General features: G+C 43.8%; 1 protein-coding gene across 1 annotated transcript in view; it reads left to right on the plus strand.

The window, feature by feature from the left end:
- Positions 1-23888, plus strand: part of CECR2 (CECR2 histone acetyl-lysine reader) — a 118778-nt gene that overhangs the window by 57154 nt on the left and 37736 nt on the right. The window contains exon 2 of the mRNA XM_067536049.1: positions 1612-1706. The gene's annotated coding sequence lies outside the window, so the exon portion shown is untranslated. The remainder of the gene's footprint in view (positions 1-1611; positions 1707-23888) is intronic.

Below are 23888 nucleotides of genomic sequence, written 5' to 3' on the forward strand. Positions count from 1 at the left end.
TACCCTCTGCAGGTGATGGTAGGCCTACCCGGGGGCCTTAGAATTTTTCAATTATCAGTGTTGTCTAGTGTTTAGAGTAGGAAATGAGTAACTTTTAGAGTTCTGTACCTAGTTCTGCCACTAATGTGCAATGTGGCCATACGCAAGTGACTTAACCTGCCCTGTGCCTCAGTTTCCCCACTTGTAAAATGTGTTTATCTCCTTCACAAGGGATATGATGAGCTCTGTTTACAAAACACTTTGGGTACAGTGTAAATCAAAAGTGGTGTTGGTAATGGAAAGATTCCATCATACATTTTCAATAAAATAATACAAATGCATTTAATCATTTTAATCTGTTACCAATAATTTTATTATTTTAATAGCCGGAGTCTAATTATAGGATTCTTGGCACTTAAAATATTTTTCTCATTATTCATTATTCTTTATTTTCTAGCCATTAATATAGCCATTCATTTAATAGTGTGTTGGGCAACTTCCAGCCAGGAATCTGTGTTCAGTCTATTATAAACCTAAAACCCTAAAGAATACTTTCTTTTGACCCTGCTATCTATTCATACTAAATTTTCTTCAATTAATGCACTATCAGTAGTTACTAATGGAAAGTGAATTGATTCGTCATTTTATTGTGAAGGTTTTTTTATACGCTATAAAAATTAATTAATTATAGTTAAACTTTTAACCATTCTGAGTAAATATAAATCTATGAATACCAATAGAAAGAATATTACCAATACATTCTCTCCATGTGCACAAGATTTGTATTAATCACTGTTTAAGAAGTTTATTCTTTTTATAGGTCACTTCCAGTATTACATATTCTAAGTTAATTCCATTCTACTGAAATAAGCTATGCTATTTTCCACCATTCTTTCAAGGAAAGGGAGTTTGAGGACAGATTATGTGGTCTGACAGCACCTTTTCTCTTTTAAAAAATAGTTTTCTGGGAGCAAAATCCTTGCTTCCCTTCAGAGTAAAGAGCAGCAACTCCATTTGTGGTTTGTGTCCTCCCCCTCCCCAAGCTTTCTCCTTTCTCTGCTTACCCATCTGAAATTGCTGCTTCTCCTGGGTGGGTGGGATTTGCTGAACAAGTGTTTTAAAGGAGCTCGCCACTGACAAGTAGGAAAATTTCCCCTGGTTAATGGGAAAATGCAGGCAACAGAATTAAACTGTTTTCTGCCTCCCAGCCCATCATCCTGGCATGGGAGAGGCTTTGTGCTTCTTACTAGATTGTAGTGCTTCAACCTCACTGGAACAAGTGCTCTCCATCTTCCATATCTGCTTCTGGACAGAAGGTGTTGATCCTCGGCTAGTAGGTGTGTGATAAAACCTTTTCAAGGTTTCCTTGTGAGTCCTTGCAATGAAAAGGCAATGAGGGTTGAGTATAGTGGAAGTTGGTGTGGAAGAATGAAATTTCTACAGAAAAATAAAAAGATGAGTTCAGTTGTGATTGTAGTGGTGACTGCGAGGAAACGGCCTGGTTGATCCAGTGGATGCACTTTCTCTGGTACAGTACGCATCAGTTAGGCCACTTACGGCTTCCTGCTCTTGGTCTGCCAAGGGAGTATTTTGAGGAATTTGATCTTTGTTTCTCTCTCCCCTTCTCAATAGGAACTAGAAGCTGCTCTTCACAGGGACGATGTGGAGTTTATCAGTGACCTGATTGCCTGCCTTCTTCAGGGTTGCTATCAGCGTCGGGACATCACGTGAGTAATCTTGCTCTATGGTTTAAGCACTTGTGCAATGGAGCTGATTAACATAGTCACAGGGATGTTTCACAGCTTCAGAATGATGTTATGGAAATGATCTGCAGTCACCGATAACCAGGCCAAATTGTGCAGTAAGTGCAGGGGAGTTCCATTTCTCTTTTATTCTAGCCCCTGCTTAAATCACACATCTTTAATATTCAAGAATCCCACTCTTAGGCAAATTCTTTAACAAAGAAATTATTTTACTCAAATCCAACACACCTGTCTTGTACACTGTGTATTGTTTCCCTTCACTGTTAGTGGTCAGGATATTTGTATGTTCTTTGTAATCTGTCCTCTGCCTGATTAATTTTGGGATGTCACAGTAAGTGTTCGTAACATCATAAATTATTTGAAAAATGGCCAGGGGCTTTATCTTGGAATGAGTTGGATAGCAGTAGTGGAGAGTCAAATATAGCAACTGTTCTCTTCTTAGGAATAGGTGACGCTGGGGCTGTGACATCAGACTGTTAGGTTGTTGGTGTGTTGGCCAGGATTTTGAGGCCTCCTTCTTGATGTTTAACGATCCAAAGACAATTTTTTGTTAACATCCACCTGGATAACCCTTTAAAACGAGCAGAAAAGACTTAAAATAACATCTCTTAGAAAAACTCCCTCAACAGCAAAGCAATATGTTCTCCTCTGCCCAAAGAGTGAAACTTCATTTATAATGAAGCAAAAGTGAAGTCTCAGCTTTCTTAACGGTATTCCTATGAGCTTGAACTTTGAGCCAAGCATTATTCTGGATATGAGGAAATCTTGGTGGTGGTGGGTTCCACTGTATTGCTGCATTGGCACTGAACATGAGCTCACAACCTGGTACAGAACCTGAATCTGTAAACACCTGACTTTGAAGGTCGTGCCCACCCACTGAGCCAAACTAGTGCTTGCCATCCATGAATGAATCTGAGATGAAGAGTAGGTTGATCAGAAAGCAGCTGAAACCATATATACTGCTAATATTAGAATAACCATAACAGTGGTATGTAATCCTGATTATGGATTTATGGTGTCAGGTGATTTCTGTTTCTTCTATTAGAATTAGAAGTAGAAAGGAACAGTTTGACCATTTCATGTGTTTCCCATTGGCCAATGCAGGATTGTTCCCTAAGTGTACTTTTCAGTGTTTTGTCCAGTTCCGTTTTAAATGTCTCAAGCATTAGAGTTTCCATAACTTAGTTTAGAAGACTATTCCACAGTCAACATGTAAGGCACTCTTAAATTGGATTAAAAGTGTCCTTATGGGGGTTGCACTGATTTAACTACATCAGTTTAAAAATGATTTAGTTAAATCAGTACAACTTCTGTGTACATTAGGCCTTGGTTAATGACAAGATGCAACAGATGGAAGAAACAAACCTGACTGTAGAAGGAAGAAATGGTAACATGAGCGTGTTTTTGTATAGGCTAGCTGTATGTACTATGTAGCTTTCCACCTCGGTAGCCATTTTTATTCATAATGAGGTTCGCAGATCGATGACATTAGGTACTCTGCTATATGCTGCCTTGGAGGCAGACCAGACCTGTCCATCAGAGGTAGGGTTGGTGTGACTCCGTCTCTGAGACAGCACCAGATTTCATCAGCTTATCCAGCTGCACTTGTGCAGTCCAGCTCCTCGCTGCTTCTAAAGAAGAAGAAGGGGAAAAGGGCCTCAAAAACAGAAGGTTGCCACGGTCTGCCTTTATTGTCAGAGCAGATTACCTTTCTCAGTTGCTGGGGTTCTCCATACCCCCTGCTCACCCATCCAAAGTGCGGCATGGTAGAGAAGGCTAAGAAGAGAGAGAAAACAGACACTTTGATTCCTACATTTCCCTTACTGATTAAGTGCCTGCATGGAGATGTGTGCCTGTTCTATGCAGACCCAGGCCCTGCTCAAGTGTTCAGGCAGACGCAGGGGCAGCGTTTCCTGCAGCCTCCCTCCCCAAGCAGGAGAGTTCCCAGCAAAGAGTGACAGCACCTCAGCAACAAAATCTCCTGGGTCTGAAACAGGCTTCAGCAGTTGCGTCAGACCAGCAAACAGCTGGTCTCCCTCCCTTCCTCTCCCTTCCCTCTCAATGTGAGTGGAGTGTAGGTTGAAACATAACATCAAAGAGAAGCTTCCTGCCCAGCCACTGGAGCCCGCACTCACAGCCATGTCTGTTAATCGCACAGCAGCTCCCTAGCACTTCTGCACAACTGCTGTGACAGCAGGGAGCTACTGACAAGGATCCAGAGGCAGGAGAGCCTGGTGAGGGGCACTCGGTCCCAATCCCTCCCTCCATCCTCTACAGCATGCCAGAGGACAGACTTTGTGCAAGAGTATACTGAATATTCTGAGTATTGCAAGCTACACTTACGTGGTCTCAGACGACTCGTAGTTATAAATCCTTCCCTATGCCCCTTGTGAGTATGTGATAGTGGGACATTCCTGCCACATCTTAGGACTGGGAAAGCATTGGGCTACTTCTCAGCTGCCACTGCAGATCACCACATCCACATCACTGAGCTGTCATTACCAGCTGCTGCGGTGGGTCCCCAGGCCCTAATGGTCCTGGCTGTGGCTCCCAGCGTCCGTTGCAGGCTGCCGTGCCTTGCTTCCACCTTTCCCCAGCAAATGGCTAAGGAGGGATGAGAGGGTCAGCAGCCCAGATGTGGAAAAACTGGAAGGCAGTAAGGGACCTCTTGGCCCTGCCATTTTTCTTCACCCCACGTTTCCCTCTGGCCCCCATGTCTCTTTAGCACCAATAGAAGTTGGTCCTGTCACGCTGGATGGATTGGGGTGGGGAGGGGCATGTATTATATTATTTAACATCAAAATCATAATAATTCATATGAGATATGCCGTGTCAGGTACTATTAAAAAGGCTATAATGTGCTAAGTAAGATGATAATGTTTATGTTCATGTATTATATGTGTAATGGAAGTTACGGATATGGTTGATATATCTGTATTTCAAATTGTGCTGTGTCTGGGCGACACCCCAGACCAGATGGCTGCAGCACTAGCCTGCTTAATGGCCCATTAAGGAATTTCACAGGTACAATGGGCCCAGGGGGAGAAACCAGGGATACACCTGATGAGTCACCAGGACTTACTCATGTGACTCTGGACTCCATCTTATTCCTGTAAATTTCCACAAGCAGCATGGCAAAGCCCAAAGGACATAAAAGGCAGCTGTACCACATCTATTTTGTCTTCTGTCTTCAGTCTACCTCTGGATCAACTCATCTACAACTAAACAGAAGCTGTGAAACAAAAGGACTGAGACCCATCCAGGTACTGGATGTATACCAGAGGGACTGTACAAGCCTGCAAACTCCACAATTCTATTAGAAACCTGATATATATGGACTTTCAAATCAATTGTATTTGTCTGATTGCTTTAATCCTTTAACATTTCTCTTATAGTTTATTTCTTTCTTTTTATAATAAACCTTTAGTTTTAGTTACTAAAGGATTGGCTGGCAGCGTGGTGTTTTGGGTAAGATCTAAACTTATATTGATCTGGTACTGTGACTGACCCTTTGGGGTCAGGAGAAACCTTTTTTGTAAAGAGCATAGAGTTTTAAATAACTGATCTCTTTACTGGACTTAGTGACTGATTGGGAGCCAGAGACTGAAATTCAGTAAAGGCGGTTGTGTATATTTTATTTTGGCTTCTTGATAGCCAGTGTGGGGAATCAGAAGCACTGTTTGTGGCTGGTTGGAAAGTCTGACTTCAGTGTCACCCACTAGTGCTGGGAGAATCTGCTCTCCTTTTACAGCCTGCCCTGACTTTGGCATTTTCAAGTGGCTACCCTAGGCACGGACGGGTCACAGATCCAATAAAAGATAATATGTCCTCCTCTCTCTGAGAAGTCTACAGAGCAGTTCTCAACATCAAGTATCTCAACAGACACATGAAGAAATCCAAATTCAAGATGGAGACTTTAAAATGCACACTAGCTGCCATCAGCAAAAGGGACTGTTTGATATCAGTAGATTGGAAGGGTGCCTATCTCCATTTTCCAATTTTACAGCCTCATAGATACTTTCTGAACTTTGCTTTCAGAGAACAACATTACCAGTGTAGGACCTTGCCCTTTGGATTAGCAACAACAGTACAAGTTTTTATTAAAATTCTGAGGGTGTTAATGGCATCTCTCAGCCAGGAGTGGGTCTGTATCTACCCCTTCCTGGGTAACCTTCTCATCCAGAGTCCGTCAATAAGGATGCTGTGGAGTCATGGTTTTGTGAAAGAGTCAGTTAGCAGTTTCACTGAATTCCCACCGTACTCACACCATATCTCTGAGTGTGAAAAGTCATTGGCTTCTACAAAGTTCCTGGAGGAAAGACAGGGGAAGCTGAGAAATCATATCAAAACAGTCAATCTCTCAAGGGAAGTACCCATTTATATGCTTCTCTCTCTGCTGGGATCAGTGGTCTTCCACGTGGATATTCTTAGTGGGCCTTTGCTTACATGAGGCCATTACAGAACTTCCTCTTATCCCTCTCACAGCTATCTCTTATCTATCCTTCAGCAAAAGTATCTCACCTCAGAAGGATTCACCTCATTCAGATGATGGATAAGTCCAAGCAAATTCAAGTCAGGTTTTCCAATAGGAGAACCAGTCAGGACAGTTATCACCACAGATGCAAGTATGAAGGGATGGGTGTTCACACAGGATCAAGGACTGTCTTAAGGTTCAAACAAGAGAGAAACCACAGCATAAAGTGATGAAAGTTCAGGACAATCCAATATGGTCTCAAGTCTCTGTTTCCATGTCTGGATGCCTCTTGTGCTGAATAAGACAGACAACATCTCAGCCATGTCATACATCAACAGACAAAGGGAACAAGGTCTACCATCCCTCAGAGACGCTCGCTTCGTGATGACTTGGGCAGAGGGGAATCTGCAGTCTGTTTGCTCCTTTCACATCAAAGGGAAAATTGAATATTATGGATGACTGGCTCAGCAGGCAAAAGTTGGCTAATATAAAATGGGAACTGTTCCCAGAGATACTCCATCTTCTGGTAAAGGAATTTGGTGTCCCAGCAGTAGGTCTATTTGTCTCCCATTTGAAACACAAAGTTTGTGTTCTTAGATTCTCTTGCTGGTGGAATCACAAGATGACTTGTTGCAAAGATGGCCAGAAGGGTCTCTTACATGCCTTCCCTCCCTTTTTCTCTCCTCACAGAATATACTACACATGATGAGAGAAGAAGCACTGGTAATTCTGGCAGCCCCATTCTAGCCAAGGAGGCCTGGGTTCTCTGATCTCCTTAACATGGTACAAATACCTCCCATCTGCTTTTCATTCAGAAGAGATCTGATATTACAAGGGCCAGGCATACGTCAGAATGCAGACAGACTGAGCCTATATATCTGGTTCTTGCACAGAGCCTCTTAAGCCAAAGAGGATAGTCAGAGCCAATATCCACAATTTTAGCTACAAGAAACAAATCAACTAACTCAGCATATTCAAGGGCCTGATTGAGGTTTACCCATTGGTACCAGGACAAAGGTCTCATCCTACATTTGCATTGGTACCACAGATTCTCAGATTTCTTCAAGATGGACTCAGGCAAGGCCTGGTAGTTGCAGACACTCAGGGTCTAGTCACTGCTTTGTCAAGAATCCTTCGTGCAATAAACAAGTAGTGAATTTCATCCTACCCAGATATCCAGCATGTTTCTTTTAAGAGCAGCATCTCTTCTACATCCTCCTGAAGTGCATGGAAGTCTCTTTAGGGGCTCTTTCCTGGTTCTCAATGATGTTACCGAAGTGGCATGGCCTCCCTCTGAGCCCAACGCTGAGGGGCCGACCCACGACACCTGGTGGGCAGACCCAGGTACAGCACATCCCACCCACCGGAAGTGCAGGCGAGGGACAGGAAGAAGAAATATAAAAACCAGGCCCTGCAGCTCAGTCAGAAGAGAGTTGCTGGAGCAGGACGTCCCTCACCTGATGTGGTAGTGGGGGACTGTAAAGGATGCCAACTGCCTGGCCAGGCCTACCGAAGTGACCTGAACATCAAGGAATTGTGAGGACTGCTGCTCGCCGAGTATCATGGGGAGACAGAGGACAACCCCACACCGTGAATACATTGCAAAAGGGTGCTAGGAAGTAGCCTGGGGGTGGTTGACTGCAGTCTGGCTGTGTTCCCCCCAACCTCCCAAATACTGGTCGGCTCAATTTGGCAGGAGCCCCGCTGACCCAGTGGTGAAGGACTCCATCACTGTGAGGGCCCTGGACTGGGATCTGGTGGAATAGGTGGGGCCAAGTCCCCCTGGCCCTCCTTCCCTGCAGCCGATCCCAACCTCAGGAGTGACTGCTGCCTCATCACCTCTTCCTGAGTCCCCAGACTGTACCGCTTGCTGTCCCACCTTCCCAGAGGGCCTGGGCTCATAGATTCCTAGAGTGACTGCTTGGTTACAGCCCAGCCCCTCTAACTGTTGGCTGACACACCCTGTCAGAAGGACCAGGCACCTAGATTGACGCAAGCGGCCCATCTGTGTCTCTGGGGGCTTTCCATGATCTGAAGCCTATGCCGAGGGACAACCCCAATTTGCTACACAGGCCCTCCATTTGAACCACTCATGAAGCTGTCTCATTACTTTCTAACCATTTAAATGGCCTTTTTGAAAGTAATCTTGTCTATTTGCATGGTGCCCCCGAGATGGAAGCTCTTTTCCTGGAGTCTCAACACTGTACATTCCATAACGATAAAGAGGTCCTGAGAACCAACCCTGCCTTCATACTAACTCCATATTAACTCCAGACTCCATAGAGCACTGGAAATTGTTCTCCCATCCTTCTGCCCAATTCTATCACACTCCAAAAAGAAACTGTGGCATACTCTAGATGTCTGCTAAGCTCTCAAAGAATGTATTCACCGCACCGCTCAGGTCAGAAGGACAAATGCTTTGTTTGTGCTCTATTATCTAGTACCAAAAGGGAAAGAAGGTTTCAAAATCCTTCATTTCCAGCTGGCTGAGATATTGTGTCTCAGAAGCATACAAGTCAATATCTTTCATTTTCCAATATCAGAGCTCGCTCCCTCAGAGCTGTAGCAGCTTCATGGGCAAAAAGATAATATGCATCATACAAGAAAATCTATAAAGCAGGCATCTTGTCATCTGTTCATACCACCTGCAGAATTCTACCAGCTGGACTTCAGACGTCATCTGATGCTGCCTTTGGTTGATAAGTGCCCCTTGCTGTAGTATCCCAGTAACTCTTAAGAAAAGACTATCCATTTTCACATCTGTACATAATTGTATATTTTTCCCCTGCTTTTGTGAATAGTGCTGTGAAAATCCCACTATCACAGACCTGTGGACCTCAGTACAAATAAGAATAGGAAAATTTATCCATCTTACCTGAAAATTTCTTTTCTTGGAGTAATGAGGTCCACAGATCATGCCCACCTTGAATGAACTGTTAATTGGGGAAATATCTGATTATTAATTGGCACTCAAGTTTGTTCAGGAGGATTGTTCTATTTAATCTCAGTGCTTAATATTCCTTACTGATATAGAGTGCTTAGATTTTCCTAGGTATGGAAGTGTAGCAATTGACAATTCTTCGAGTGCTTGCTCATGTTGATTCCAATTAGGTGTGTGCGTGCCTCGTACACAGTTGCTGGAAGGTTTTTCCCCCAGTGGTAGCTGTAGGGTTGGCTCTGTAGCCCCCTGGAGTTGCCCCTCATGGCGCCCTATAACGGGCTCCGCCGACCCTACACCTACTCAGTTCCTTCTTACTGCCTGTGATTGTCAGCTGGAATCCATAGCCTCTTGCTTCACAAGTGTCCTGTTCCAAGGGCCTCCCTAGCTCCTCCCAAAGGATTTCGTCATGGATTATGTCTTGCATCAAGGTGTGTTATGTCCTGGCAAAGGTGCCTGCTCCAGTACTGACAGCCCACTCCACAAGGGCCCAGACAACCTCAACAGCTTTCTTAGCTCAAGTCCTGATTCAGGACATTTGTAGGGCAGCAACAAGGTCTTCCATCCACACCTTCATGGCGCACTACGCCATCACTCACCAAGCCAGAGACGATGCAGCAGTTGGTAGAGCGGTTCTACAATCAGTGTCCTGTTGAACTGCGATCCCGGGATTGCTTGCAAGTCACCTAATTGGAATCGACATGAGCAAGAACTCAAAAAAGAAAAGACAGTTACTAACCTTCTGTAACTGTTGTTCTTCAAGATGTGTTGCTCATGTCCATTCCAAGACCCGCCCACCTACCCCTCTGTCGGCATCTGCCAGCAAGAAAGAACTGAGAGGCAGAGGGTCAGCTGAGCCCTTTATAAGGCGCCAGGAGGACACAACTCCAGGGGGCTCCAGAGTCAATCCTACTGGTACCACTGGGGAAAAACCTTTTCGGCAACCGTGCATGAGGCGTGTGCACACCTAATTGGAATGGACATGAACAACACATTTTGAAGAAGAGTTCTCCAAAGCTGCATAGAGCAGAGTATCCAATGTCATGGTTCTGTGGACCTCATTACTCCAAGAAAGGAAATTTTTAGGTAAGATATGGATACATTTTCATATTACCATTTGGCAGTGTTCTGTAGACATCATTGTGCAAGTGAATTTGAAGGAGGATTAGTTAGTGGCTTTATCAATTTTAAGGGTGAGTTTATGCTGTTGTATAACGGGTGATATGAGAAGAAGCATTCGGGTCCTTATAGGAGAAATGGACAAATTAACAATGAAGACTGAGATTATTAGTAGTGAAGGCAGCAGGCTTTATAGGTAGCAGGCTTCACCTTTATAGGTAAAGAAGGGCTAAATCGTGGAGAGCCTTTAACTAGCTGTCCTTATCTTTGGATGATGCAGAGGAAAAGGGAGAACCCATCTGGGAGGAGAGTGGTGTGGGTAATATGACTAGTACCTGACACGACAAACTTCTATGGGATCCCACTATGTGCCCCCAGTTTGACGGCAAGCCATTGATAACTACTGATTGAGTATGGTTTTTCAACTGATTGTACCATCCACCTTGTAGTAATTTCATCTAGACCACATTTCTGTAGTTTGTTTATGAGAATGTCATGTGGGACTGTGTCAAAAACCTTACTAAAATCAAGATATATCATGTCTACTGCAGGGGTGCTGGAATAATTTGTAGAGTAGGGGTGCTGAGAGCCATTGAACTAAACTGTAAACTCTGTATATAATGGAAACCAGTTCAAGCCAGAGGGTACGAGTTCCAGCACCTATGGTCTGCTGCTTCCCTCTATCCACTAGGTCAGTAACCCTGTCAAAGAAGGAAATTAGATTGGTCTGGGATGATTTGTTCTTGAAAAATCTATGTTGGCCATTCCTTATAACCCTGTTGTTCTCTAGGTGTGTACAAACTGATTGTTTAATAATTTATTCCTGTATCTTTCCAGGTATCAAAGTTAAGCTGACTGGTCTATAATTCCCTCAGTCCTCTTTGTTTTGCTTTTTAAAGATAGGTACTATGTTTGCCCTTCTCCAGACCCGTGGGACCTCACAAATCCCCTGTGTTCTCAAGGAGTTCTCAAGGATAATTGCTAACGGTTCTGAGATTGCTTCAGCTAGTTTCTTCAGTACTCTAGGATTAATTTCACCAGGCCCTGACAACCTGAATACATCTAATTTCTCTAAATAGTCTTTAACCTATTCTTTCCCTATCTTGGCTTATGTTTCTTCCCCCTAGTTAATATTAATTGTGTTGAGTATCTGGTCATCATTAGCCTCTTTCTTGAAGACTGACACAAAATAGGTGTTAAGCAGTTCAGCCACGTCATCCTCCCCCATTAAGCAGAGTAGGGTTCTCAACTTTTTCTTTCTGAGGGCCCCCCAACTTATTATAAAAACTCCAGGCCCCAGCAGGGGAAGGGAGCGCTCAGGGCTCCTGGGTGTGTGTGGGGGGAGGCTCTGAGCTTTAGCCCCCTGAGGTTTGGAGCTTTGATCTTTAACTCAGTGGGGCTTGGGGCTTTGAGCTTTCTGCCCTGGGTCCCAGCCAGTCTAACACCGACCCTGCTTTGCGGACCCCCTGAAATTGGCTGTGGGGCCGTGGACCCCCAGGTGAGAACTGCTGAAGCAGAAGGCCTACACTCTCCTTCATCTTTCTCTTTCTCCTAATGTATTTAAAGAACCTCTTCGTATTGCCTTTTATGTCCCTTGCTAGGTGTAACTCATTTTGTGCTTTAGTCTGTCTGATTTTGTCCATATGTGCTTGTGTTTTTCTTGTGTACTTCCCCATAGCAATTGTCCGTGTTTCCACTTTTTTGTAGGATTTCAGGTCATTAAAGAGCTCCTGATGGAGCAATATTGGCCTCTTACGATTCTTCCAATCTTTTGTTTGCATCAGAATAGTTTGCAGTTGTGCCTTAAATATTTGTTTCTCCATCTATATACTACTATTTAGCTGCTTCTCAGTGTTGAGATGATGAATTAATTTTATATAGTACTTTACATCTTCACTAGCCACAGTATTACATATTTATATTTTCTTGCAATCTACTGATAGCAGGCTGTAGTTCTCTGCATGTCTAGTTCGACAGCATGTAGGACTTATGCCTGAACTGGAGCTGCCTGACTTTAACCACGCAGAAGTATAAAACTCAATTGTGATTTGGTAAACATTTTAGGTATCTAATATCCCTCTAACCTCTTCTTCCCCTTCTAGCTCTTCTGTATACATCAGACTGGTCAATGTTAATATGTTAATATAGCAGGTGTGATTTGCCCCACCAAACTGATGTCCACTAGGTCAGTGTTTCCCATCAGTGTGCCATGGAACGAGCAGGTGTGTCACAGAAATTTTTGAAAAACCACTTGAAGAGTTCTGGATTGGCTCATGAATATTCATGAGTTCATTTGGAGACTATCTGGTGGTGTGCTTCAAAATAATTAAAGGTATCAAGGTGTGCCACGGCAGAGAAAAAGTTGGGAACCACTGCAGTAGGTCATAATCTCCCACTTCTAGCTCATGTAATGTATTTCCCAGACCCTTTGCTTTTATGTATAGACCCTTAAGTGCTTATGAATTTTTGCTATGGCCAAAAATGACTCCAGGAAAAAAAATCACTTAATCATAAATATGCAATTTAAACAAGGAAATTATAAAGTGGTATTTTAAGAATACTCTTTTTTTTTTTTTTTTCAAATTATCCGCTGATACAAATTGGGCAGCTGCATAATCCCCAAGGGCTACCACTTTAATTCCAACAGGAAATGCAGCTTGATGACTTGTATCAAGACAGGAAGATCAGAGCTGCAGCTAAAGGCAAAGGCCACAGCAGGCAACTTCTACAGCTGTTTTTAAGTAAGAAATGGTCGTGTTACATGGATGTACACATTAAATTAAAATAATCCAGAAAATCTCCTGCTGTTCCCTATGTTTCTGGCTGGAACAGTTGTGAAAAACATTGTTGTGCTGACAGTATGGCTGTTTGCTGTTTTGTTAGTTCATATTTACAGTTTTTAATGTTTTAACATTTTAAAGAAACGGTGATTTGGTTATTTTATACTGGAAACTATTTTATATTCCATTACTATTACTTCAGAGCTCCTTTTTAAATTCACCTTTTGTTATAAAACGTATCATTTTATTAGGATTCAGGTTGGAAGAATAGTCAGATGGTGAGATAAACAGAACCTTCTGTTTCCTGCTTATTTTCCTTGACGTTTTTGAACCCAGGAGATTGGTACCTCACCTGCTTAGACGGAACTATCTAACTCATCTCTCATCCTAAAAGGCATTAATGTGCTCCATGAATTCCAAACTCCCTTCATTTCTTCTCCTTTCTTCACTAAACACTGTGGAAGAATTTCCAGATAGATCACCTCTGTTGACCCCATCTTCAGCTCTGTTTCCAGATCCCTAAAGTCAGCTTTGAGTCTGTGGCATCTCCTTTTAATCATGTTTTGTTCCATCATGGAAAATAAGAGGATGTTCCACAGCATTCTTCAGGATCACCTCTACGGTCCCTGTCATGTCCTTTGTCCTGACACATCCCATTCTGTTCTTTCAGAACCACACTCCTGAGTTTTCATTAAGGATTACTTATTGCTACTTCTATTCCAGTGATTTCTTTTCAAGATTTGCCATATAATCACTGACCCAGCTACTGTCTGGGAGAGAGGTCAAGGACAATCTGGTCATCTCTTGACTCATTAAGGACAGAATATCTGTTGTTACTGACCAGGTTTAATGGCTCTGTGTATTCTACTTCTTCCTTTCCTTTTGCTACATTTTTGTGTCTTCGTTTTCTTGCCTGGAGCAGGTCTTTCAAGCATTACCTCCAGGACTACTCTCCCAGCTGTTTGTTTTATGAATAAATGTTAAAATTAAAAAAAAAATGGCCTTACAGCCTGCATGCTGCTACGTCAGTTGTGCTGTTTTAAGGAACACAATGGCTTTGCCTGGACAAGGAGATGAGGTTTGTGACATGTGGCAATTTCTGCAACATCCTTGAGAAACTTTATTGAATTAAGTTTAACTATCTTTGGAATCCATTGTATTACATGCAAATGTTATATTTCAGGAGTGGCCAAACTTACTGACCCCCTGAGTCCTCTAGCCCCACCACAGGGCAGAAGCTCTGAGCTCTCCACCGCAGTCTGATAGGCAGAGAATGGGAGGGGGTGGGGAGCATAAGGGGCTCAGCAAGCTACACTTTAACTGTAAAAGAGCTGCATGTGGCTCACGGCTCATCATTTGGCCACCCCTGTTATGTTTTATTATGAGTCCTAGGAATTGTTATGAACTTCAAAAGATTATATTGAACAATGGGCCAGACAAGAATGGACTTTTGGACAAACAGTGTCAAGTGGTTCACCTGGGGAATGTCTAGAGGGGAGATGAATGCCAACTCCCCCCTCTGGTTATGCAAAAACCCAGCTTTTTAAAGCTTCACCGGCGGGGGGGGCGGGGAAGGACCATAGTCTACTTGATTATAGCTGTTACAAGAATCTGAAGACAGAAGATCCAAAATGTATAAAAGGAAAGACTAACCTATTCATGGGAGGTGTGACCCATCCGTGCCTAGGGTAGCCACCTGAAAATGCCAAGGTCAGGGCAGGCTGCAAAAGAAGAACAGATTCTCCCAGTCCTGGTAGTGACACTGAAGTCAGACTTCCCAACCAGCCACAAACAGTGCTTCTGATTCCCCACACTGGTTATCAAGAAGCTAAAACAAAATATACACAGCCCCCTTTACTGCATTTCAGTCTCTGGCTCCCAATCAGCCACTAGATGCAGAAAAGAGACCAGTTATTTAAAACTCTGTGCTCTTTACCAAAAAGGTTCTTCTGATCCCCAAAGGGTCAGCCACATTACCAGATCATTATAAGTTTGGATCTTACCCAAAATACCATGCTGCCAGCTGATCCTTTAGTAACTAAACTAAAGGTTTATTATAAAAGGAAAGAAACAAACTATAAGAGAAATGTTAAGTGATTGTACCCGTGAGTTTCCTTAATGGGCATTAAGCTTATTACTGCTGCCATCCTGTCTGGGGTGTCTCCCAGAAACACAGCACAAGTTGAAATACAGATACATCACACATATCTATAACTTCCAATACAAATATGACACACACACATAAATAATATCATCATACTTAGCAAATTATAACCTTTCTAATGGTGCCTGACATGGCCTATCTCATATGAATTATTGTAATTTTGAAATAGTGATGTTAAATAATATCATAAATAGTCCCCGTAAACCAGCCAGCATCACAGGGGTGTGGGGGTGCTTGTTCTGAATTAAAACTGTTATAACTTTATAACCAAAGGAAAAAAACCCTTGTGGGATTTGACTCCTACCAGAACCCTGTTCAAGTTGGGGGGGTCGAGAGCTTATTTGCATGCATGTAGATTCATTTATTGTTTTTTAAGAAGCTTTCTTGGCAATGCTTTCACCTTAAGAATAAATGTGCTTGCTTAGAAAGAACTTATAACTGTGGGCAATTATGGTGTGTGTAGCCTCTGAAAAAAAGTTTGGCTTGTTTAGGCAGCCTAGCTTGCTGGGAACAACACATGATAGCCAGGGAGCTGTGCAGCCTGGGAAAATCCAAGTCAGAAGGGAGGGAGACAGGGCTCTGCCCAAGAGAGGTGACGGCTGAGGATCTGGGAGCCAGGAGTGTGTGCCGTTGGTGGATCATAGAGATGAAATGCAGGCGGGGTTGCCCTGAACTGTGACAAGATTGCTAGCTAACCGTTAGTCTCTTTTCCTAATCTGGGCAAAGCCAGTGCCAACACTCAGGTTCACTGACACTGTGGTGAAAGGGGCCTTAGAAAAAGCTAAAATGGCATATCCTAGTGATTCAGTGGACTTATCTATGCAATCTGTGCAATCATTTCTGGTGCCAGAGAACCAAACCCAATCATGACAGAGATGGGAATACACTGTTTGGAAAAAACTTTACCAATATTTACTGCCATGCTCCTGATCTTGTCTGTAATAACGACACCAATGGCTAGTGTGCAGAAAACGACAAACTCAGACTCGTACTTACAAAGTTGTGCTAGGTGCCTTACAGGACAGATGGAGGACATGTTCCCTGCCCTAAAGAACTCTAAGGGCTGGTCTACACTACACAGTTAGGTCAACATAAGGCAGCTTACGTTGACCTAATTATGTCAGTGTCTACACTGCAGCCTTCTTCCTACCGATGTAAGTGCCCTACTACACTGACATCATAATTCCACCTCCACGAGAGGCATGGGGCTTACATAGGTATAGTTAGGGCGACACAGTGTCTGTGTTGACACTGCGTTAACTTACATTGGCTGTTGGCTCTCAGCTGGGCAGCTAGAGCCCAGCTGCCCCCGACTCCTCTGGAGAGATGGGTGGCTGAACTCTGTTCCCTACTGGGAGCCAGAGAAAGAATGGAACCCGTTCCCAACTGGGAGTCAAGGGGAGATGGACATCCAAAAGACACTGAAAACTAAATAGTTCAAATGCTGTTTGTATCTAGGAACAAGAAGATTATGGGAATGTTACTGGCTTAAAGACTACTCCACTAGATTCTTATTGGGCTAACAGAACAGCTGTCAAGTTTTTGGCAGAGGAATCCCCAAGATTCTTTGTCTTAAGAGTCTTGAGTGCCAAAGTGGGTGATGCTTCCCGCACGCTTATGCAGGATTTCATGTCCAGCATGGCTGTTCTTCCAGACCTAAGCATTCAACCAGACACTGAAGCAGATTTTCAACCCAGGGATGGATTTTGGCATATTAAACACTTCTATTGCCTGCTCCATCCACCACCTCCAGGGCTGTAAAGGCTTTCCCATCTCTTGTCTGACTTCATCCTCAGAGGCTCCCAGATCTAGTGAGCTTCCTGAACATCCTCGGGGAGAGAGCTGTCCAGCTGCAGAATCAGTATGCTGCCAGTTCTGGTATCCACAACTATCTGCTATCTTCAGTCATACACTCTCTGGTCCTATTATTATTTATTTGTATTTTTGTAGCATGTAGGAAGCCCGGTCTTGGACTGGGACTCAGTTCTGCTAAAATGCCCTGTCTCCTTTCACCTCTCGTTTTCCCTCAGCTCCTCATGGTTCAACCACTGAACAAAGACAGTTGAAACACTGGACAGTAGAGGAAGTGAAATCAGTGAGGGATGTCCAGAGAGCCACGTGCAAACAGAGCCCTCACTTCATGGTAAAAGCCAGTGAAGAGCAACTAGAGCCACTAGAAAGCAAGACTAACTTTTTCAACCCTGAGTGGTGAAAGTTCATTTCCTAAAAAAGTCCTGATTTCCACCCAGCCCCCAAGGTACTGAGCACCTGCATCTCTTAGGTTTGAAAATTTGGGTCCAAAATCTCTGAATGCCTCTTTCAGAGAAGGCAGCCTGACACACTGCAGTCATCTGATCAATTCTCAGGAGTCAATCTTTATGTCAGCTACACCCCAGTCTCCCACCTCCATTTATCTGGGCAGAGTTATCGAAGGTGAACTAATTTCTGAACTCTACCCACAAGACCTTTCATGATCAGGCTTTAGACTGTCTCATGGCACTCGGATTGCTTTGGTACTGATGGATGACTTCCTTATGGCCACATCTCTATGTTCAGAGTACTAGCTCCAACAGGTGGTTGGACACCATGAGCTGCTGATTCACATACCACATTTTAGCAATCTTGTCTGCTTCTGTCAGAATATGAGACCTCTTGGTGTGGCTATGAGACTACCTGGGCTCCAACTCCCAACAATAGGTCTGCTTTTTAGCAGGCACAAAACCATCCTCCAAATGACCCAATGTTGGAAAGGAAGGACGAAAAGCAGCTAGCACAGACTAAAGCCTGGTAAGCTAGGGATAATACTAGCCGGGGGAAATGCTTTCAAGACCTGGTCAGGGCACTGACTTAATAATCTATTGAGGGCATTTGCCTTGTGTCATACTAGTGCATACATAGGCTGTGAGTCAGTGGCAATAGATGCCTTCTTTCATCCTCACCCAGCCAGGAGACTGTAATCATTCCTCTTGGATGCAAATCTAGCCACACTGATCTGCACTTCGTTGCTTCTGGTTTGAATTATTGCCGCATACACTACATGAGGCTGGCTGTCAAGGTCACATGGAAGCTCTTAACTAAGTATGAGCAAAAAAACCTGACCTGAGCACAATACAGCTGTGATTCTGATCCTCTCACACTCGTGTGTGTGTGTGTGTGTGTGTGTGTGTGTGTGTGTGTGTGTGTGTGTGTGTGTGTGTGTGTGTGTGTGTGGCATAGGTGTGATTCTGTTCCGCATTACTTGAGTGTCCTGGTGCAAATCTTTTGACTCTAATCCATTAAAGGCTTCAACTACTGCCTCTCCTTCCCCAACCCACCAAAGCAGTGGCGCTCAACAGGCATACTGTGGTTGACCAAGATGAAGCTTTCAGGAACCCGAGATAGATCATTCTCGTGGAGCCCTGATAGTGGTACTCCTTACAACTGGATATCAGAATGAGCCAAAGCCCCTGACTGTGTTCCATGAGGCATATCTTTTGACACAAGCCTTTCATCACTGACGGGATGGACAACGGCCTGGCATTGTTTTTCATGGTTTTTAATCTAACAGCAACGGAAACAGGGGGACTGGAGGGTAGGGCCATTTGTGGACAACATAGTGCAGTTCGTATTTGTTTTTAGTGCCCATATTCCATGGTGATGGGTTCACTAGAAATCATCGTGTCGTGGTTAAAACATTACTTGGTCCTGTCTACTCTACAAGACAAAGCTGTGTTTCAGCAACAGCTGGAAATAGCCATGTTACAACTGGGGCTCCCAGCAGTAGTTTTTACACTATAGGGGGGACCTGAGACTAGTGTGAAGGGGTAATGGTTTCAGGATGGCACTGTAAAGCTAAAATCACTGCAGGCGTGGAGCTAGTTGAGGTGTATATTGGTTGACGGGCACACACAAATTGGAGAGGTCTGAGTACTTTGGGGGTTAATTTACTGAACCAAGCCATGTGATTGCCCTTCAAGATGCATTCTCATGGGGATACTGGCTGTGTCCTGTTTCAACAAACAATGACAGTATCTGCAGAAACATATAGCAAGCACTGTTCATATTACAACAATGGTCCACTTAAGAAAAAAATATTGAAAACTACCTAAAATGTCTTGCTTTTCCCAGGTATTGAGTACCAAGTTTCCCAGGCATTGAGTTATTCACGTGCCATTGCTGACTAAATGGTGGTTTTGACCTTGGTGTTTTTATAAATATATTGTGTTAAATAATATTATATTGAAAACAAAAGAATTCAGAAATTTTTGACAGTTTTTCCTTGCTCTGAAAAACCTGCAGCTGCCCAAACCAGCACTTTATCTTCAACTAGTCTTCCCTAAAACTAGTGTCTGCAGTTATTTTTTCCAAACCCACAGCAATGATTTGCTCAGTAACTTGTCTGTTTGTCTTGGGGTCCAGTCCTCCTCTCATTGAAGTCAATGACAAAACTTCCCTTGACTAATGAGTGAAGGATTGGGCCTTTGGTCAGAAAAGCTTCACATATCGGGTTTTATTTTTATCCCTTAATATTTTCTTAACTCTGTTGTGCAGTCATTTGTGTACACTCACCTTCTGCCTCAGTTCCTCCCCATACTAGCCATCAGGCAATACAAATCCTCTCCACTTGCTATGGTGCTTCTCCAGCTGTTACCCTGGATGCCCTGACTGCTATGCTTTTCTTCCCCACTCTACGCAAAACAACAAAACTTGCATACAATCCTAGTCTTGGTCAATTAAAAATACAACTCAGGAATGAGCAGGTTAACTTTCCTTCATACACTTCCAACCAGTGAATATCTTTTAGCATGGACATATGCTTTTCATCTTCAGAGTATTTTATAATCAGACTTGGGTCCAACTCCGTTTTTCTATAGAGCTTACTCTCTTCTTTTCATCAACTGGTTTCTCTGGATCATTCGGTTGAACAGACTGGTGATCTGAGATGAGATCATTTCAGATTCCTGGAAAGGGAGGGTGGCTGGTGCACAAAGCAGTTTGAGAAGGGACATTGGCAATTTTGTGTGGTATGATAAGAGGTTTTTAGTGCATCAAGATCAAACATTCCCTGCCTTGCCTGAAAGTCATTTTCATGCAATTGATGGGGAGAGTAGACTTGGACTGCAGCACACTTCACCCTGACAGTTGTGGAGCCACATCCTCCTTGGCATAAAACCTACAGAGGGGACAGGGAAATAGAGAACCCTTCTAAAACTTCCTGGACTTGCTTTCTGATGCCTGCATCCTACTTTATGTGCTGGAGACTGGAACAACGCCACACTGGTGCACTCTGGAAAGACAAATAGAGCAGTGGCTCTCACACATACATGGATACTTGGAGCTCAAAAGGGAAACTGACAAGACAGCTCAAAGTAACAGTTATGTGTGATTTCTCCTGCTAGTGCTTGCCTAGCACATCCCAGTCACAGGGGTCGCAGAGCACAAATTGGCTGCTTCTGTTTTATTTTAACAAAACAGTGAAAACTCTAGGTTAATATGGGAGGAAAGATCAAATAGACACTCCTTTCAGCCCTCCTGCTGTTCCCTGGCTTCTGCCAGCCTTAAGGGGAAAGCCTCTTCAGAACAGGCAGATACTGATGAAGCTTTTCTGTTTGGTCCAATATATACATCTCTTTCTTCTCTCCATTAGAGAATGTGCAGTCATTCCTCAGTACTTACGAGGGGTGAGTGGTGGACATGGGATGGACACTAGTTAAGAATGGAGTCATATGGGGAGCTCAGACCACAAACGCTCTGGGGAAAGCTAGCGTACACCAGTCTACTGCATTGCTTTGTGAGATGAATTCACTTCCTCCACAAGAGTTCCTTCCTGCCTTTGGTGAGCTCAGAAGATTGTTCCTGCTTGTTCAGTAGTTTGGTTTTGCCTCAGGTGTGGAGAAGTGGGGGGAAGTATGATATCAACGGTAGGATGTATTGTCTCACAGCAGGTGAGAGGTGTCATGATGTTTCCCTGGAGCGGATACATGTGGTATAGGAGTGCTGAAGTGCCTGAGATGAAAAAAGTTTCTCTGTTGCCATATATTTGCTGCTGGGAGCAGCTCTAAATGCAGAACTGGAACCTCTTCTAGGGATGTGCAGATGTGGTGACCTTGCTGCTTTCCTTCCTTCCTGCTCCCTTTTTTTTTCGGGGGAGGAGGCGGGGGGGTGGTAGAACAACATGCCTGCATCAGCTGTCATAACCAGGTTAAGTGGCTGTGTTTGCTTCTGTCAAGCTAGCACATGCTTATGTGATGTGATCTCTTATTAGATTAGACAGCATCCATCAGCTTGCCAATCCCTCAGTTTCCCTGGAGATTTCCCTCTGCTCCAGTGCTGTTCCTGTTCTATCTCACTGTGGGAGTCAACATATCAACTGCTCCCTTCCCTAGCATTTAGTTATGGAGGATTATTTAAAGTGGGGTGGGAGGGTTGTGGGTGTATTTTGAGCCACACAAGCTAACTTGTGAATAAATTATCTTGGTTTCTATGAACGAACTCCTTCCTTCCTTAAACGTGGATGGATCATGAGTTCAGCTGAGAAGACACTGGATTCCCCAACACATTCAGATACATAAATTAGAGGTAGAGAATTACCTGGCTAAGCAAATCCCTCCCATCATCAGACTTCCTGACTCTGACTTCAAATCACCCTAGAGGAAATTCCTGACTCAGCCTAAAGCTATGAAGTCTTTTGCTTTCCGTGTGTTCATAGAGCTACCAGGCTAACATGGGCTTGAAGTTTGTATGAATGACACATTGGGGCTCTTGATGCAAATTCCAGTGTGGGGGATATAAGGAGTGCTGATGTTGCTTTAACCTTTTCAGAAGACCCAAAGGTATTTTGCAGGGTTGTGGAAACCTCTGATCTCTCACACTTCAGGCTGTTGAATTTAGGAGATAGAATTGGACTCTTAGGCGGAGACTGATTCACTGTTTGTCACCACTTACTAACCCACCTGAATTCGTATTAATGGTTCGCAACAAAGCAGTGCCCCTGTCAGAAGGGAAATGTCATTGGCTCAGTAAGAGTGGAAGGAAGGAGGTAAAGTGTGGGAGGAAGGCAGTGGTATCATCCACACTTGAACCTCTGAAGCCTCTTTCTTTTGTCCCTCCACCTCCAAACCTCCCACATAGGCATGTACATGAACCAAAGGAGTATTAGAGGGTTGACCCTCTAGGCACTGTCTCCATTTGGAAAGCTGGCTATGCTGGATAGGAATGGATTCTTTGACATGACAGGGTATTTTGGACAAGAGGTAGTCATGTTCCATGCCTTGAAATTGCCTTACGTTCCCGCCATCCTTGTGTTCATTGAATAAAAAAACAGAGCGAACTCTAGGTTTGGTTTCTCCTATTACACTTCTTTTCCTGCCCTTGCCCAGGAACTATTATTACTAGTGACTCTTCCTTTGTCCACGGTTTCCTACAGAGTTCACCAGTGTTCTCCAAGCATGAACCAGAAGAGATCACATCACATAAGAGTGGTCTGAGGCAAGTTATTCCTCACCCCTGTAGCACTGGTTCTGCCATACTCTTTCCCTGTATAACTCTGATACCTATCTGGCACAGCAGTGCTAGACCACCAGGATTGCTCCTCTTTTCACGTCCTGCATCCTTTGGCTGGAACTCTAGATCTCTAGCCTTACAAGAGAGACAGTAGTCCAATGATATTGAAGACACAGTTTTGATGACAAGGACTTGACGTCCCAACTATTCTCTCCCAAACTCCCCCTGTCATGCCCTGACTCAGGTAAGTGTTTTGTGGGGAGGATCCCAGAGGATCTCTTTGCCATTCTTATTCTCCAACCTGCAAACAGTCTAAACTTGTGCTTAGGCTGCCTACTTTACACTGACCTCTACCAACTCTGATAACTCCCTTGCGTCACAGAAATCTCTGAAGAAGGTAGAGAATATACCAGTTAAACTATTTTTCCTGTAGGGGTAATACCTTGCTCCCCTCCATCATGCCTGACTTAGCTTCCAGTAGCTTCAAAGACTTTAGCCTAGGGTACGAGCTGGTCCTTCGAATTTCCCTCCCCCTCCAAAGATAAGAATGCTAACTAATACAGTAAAAAAGGCCTCCATTGTTACCCCACTGCCCAGCCCAAGGCCAGACCTGCAGCTGTAACTCACATTGCTTCTGATAAGGTCAGCCTAGCCTTTCTTTTTTGACAAGTCATGATAGACTGATTGATTTGTGAGGCAGAACCGTCAGCTGGGCCCTTGAATTTTTTTTCCTCTCCTGAAGTAGTCTTTGCTTCTCCTGACCCTGCTAATGATATCTGACTGAGGTCATCTCAACAAACACCAGAAATCCTCCCGACTTCCTTCTAGAGGACTTGCCTTTGTGCAAAAATATTCCCTATGTATTCAGAATTAAGCTTTCCTGACCACAGCTATTACCACAGAGGAGCTCCGCTTACTGTGGAGGGAAAAATATCTTGTATCTACCTGTCAGTTAATGCTCTCATTAACACTGGAATGACTCCCAAAACTAAGTTTGCCCCTTTTTGTTTGTTCAGAAACTACCAGCTGCTAGCTGATAAGGGAAAACTAATGTCCTTAGCTTCCAAAATGGACTCCATGGTGGTCGTCTGTCCTGTTGAGATATTTGGCTATTGAGCTGGGGGTGACTTTCCAACTGATTCTTCTGTATACTGAGAGTCATCCGTTCAGGGAACCTTATCCAGCTGAT

The sequence above is a fragment of the Emydura macquarii genome, unplaced genomic scaffold, assembly GCF_026122565.2.
Source record: "Emydura macquarii macquarii isolate MOO-44397 ecotype Brisbane River unplaced genomic scaffold, CSIRO-AGI_Emac_v2 contig_3530, whole genome shotgun sequence".
Lineage (NCBI taxonomy): Eukaryota > Metazoa > Chordata > Testudines > Chelidae > Emydura > Emydura macquarii.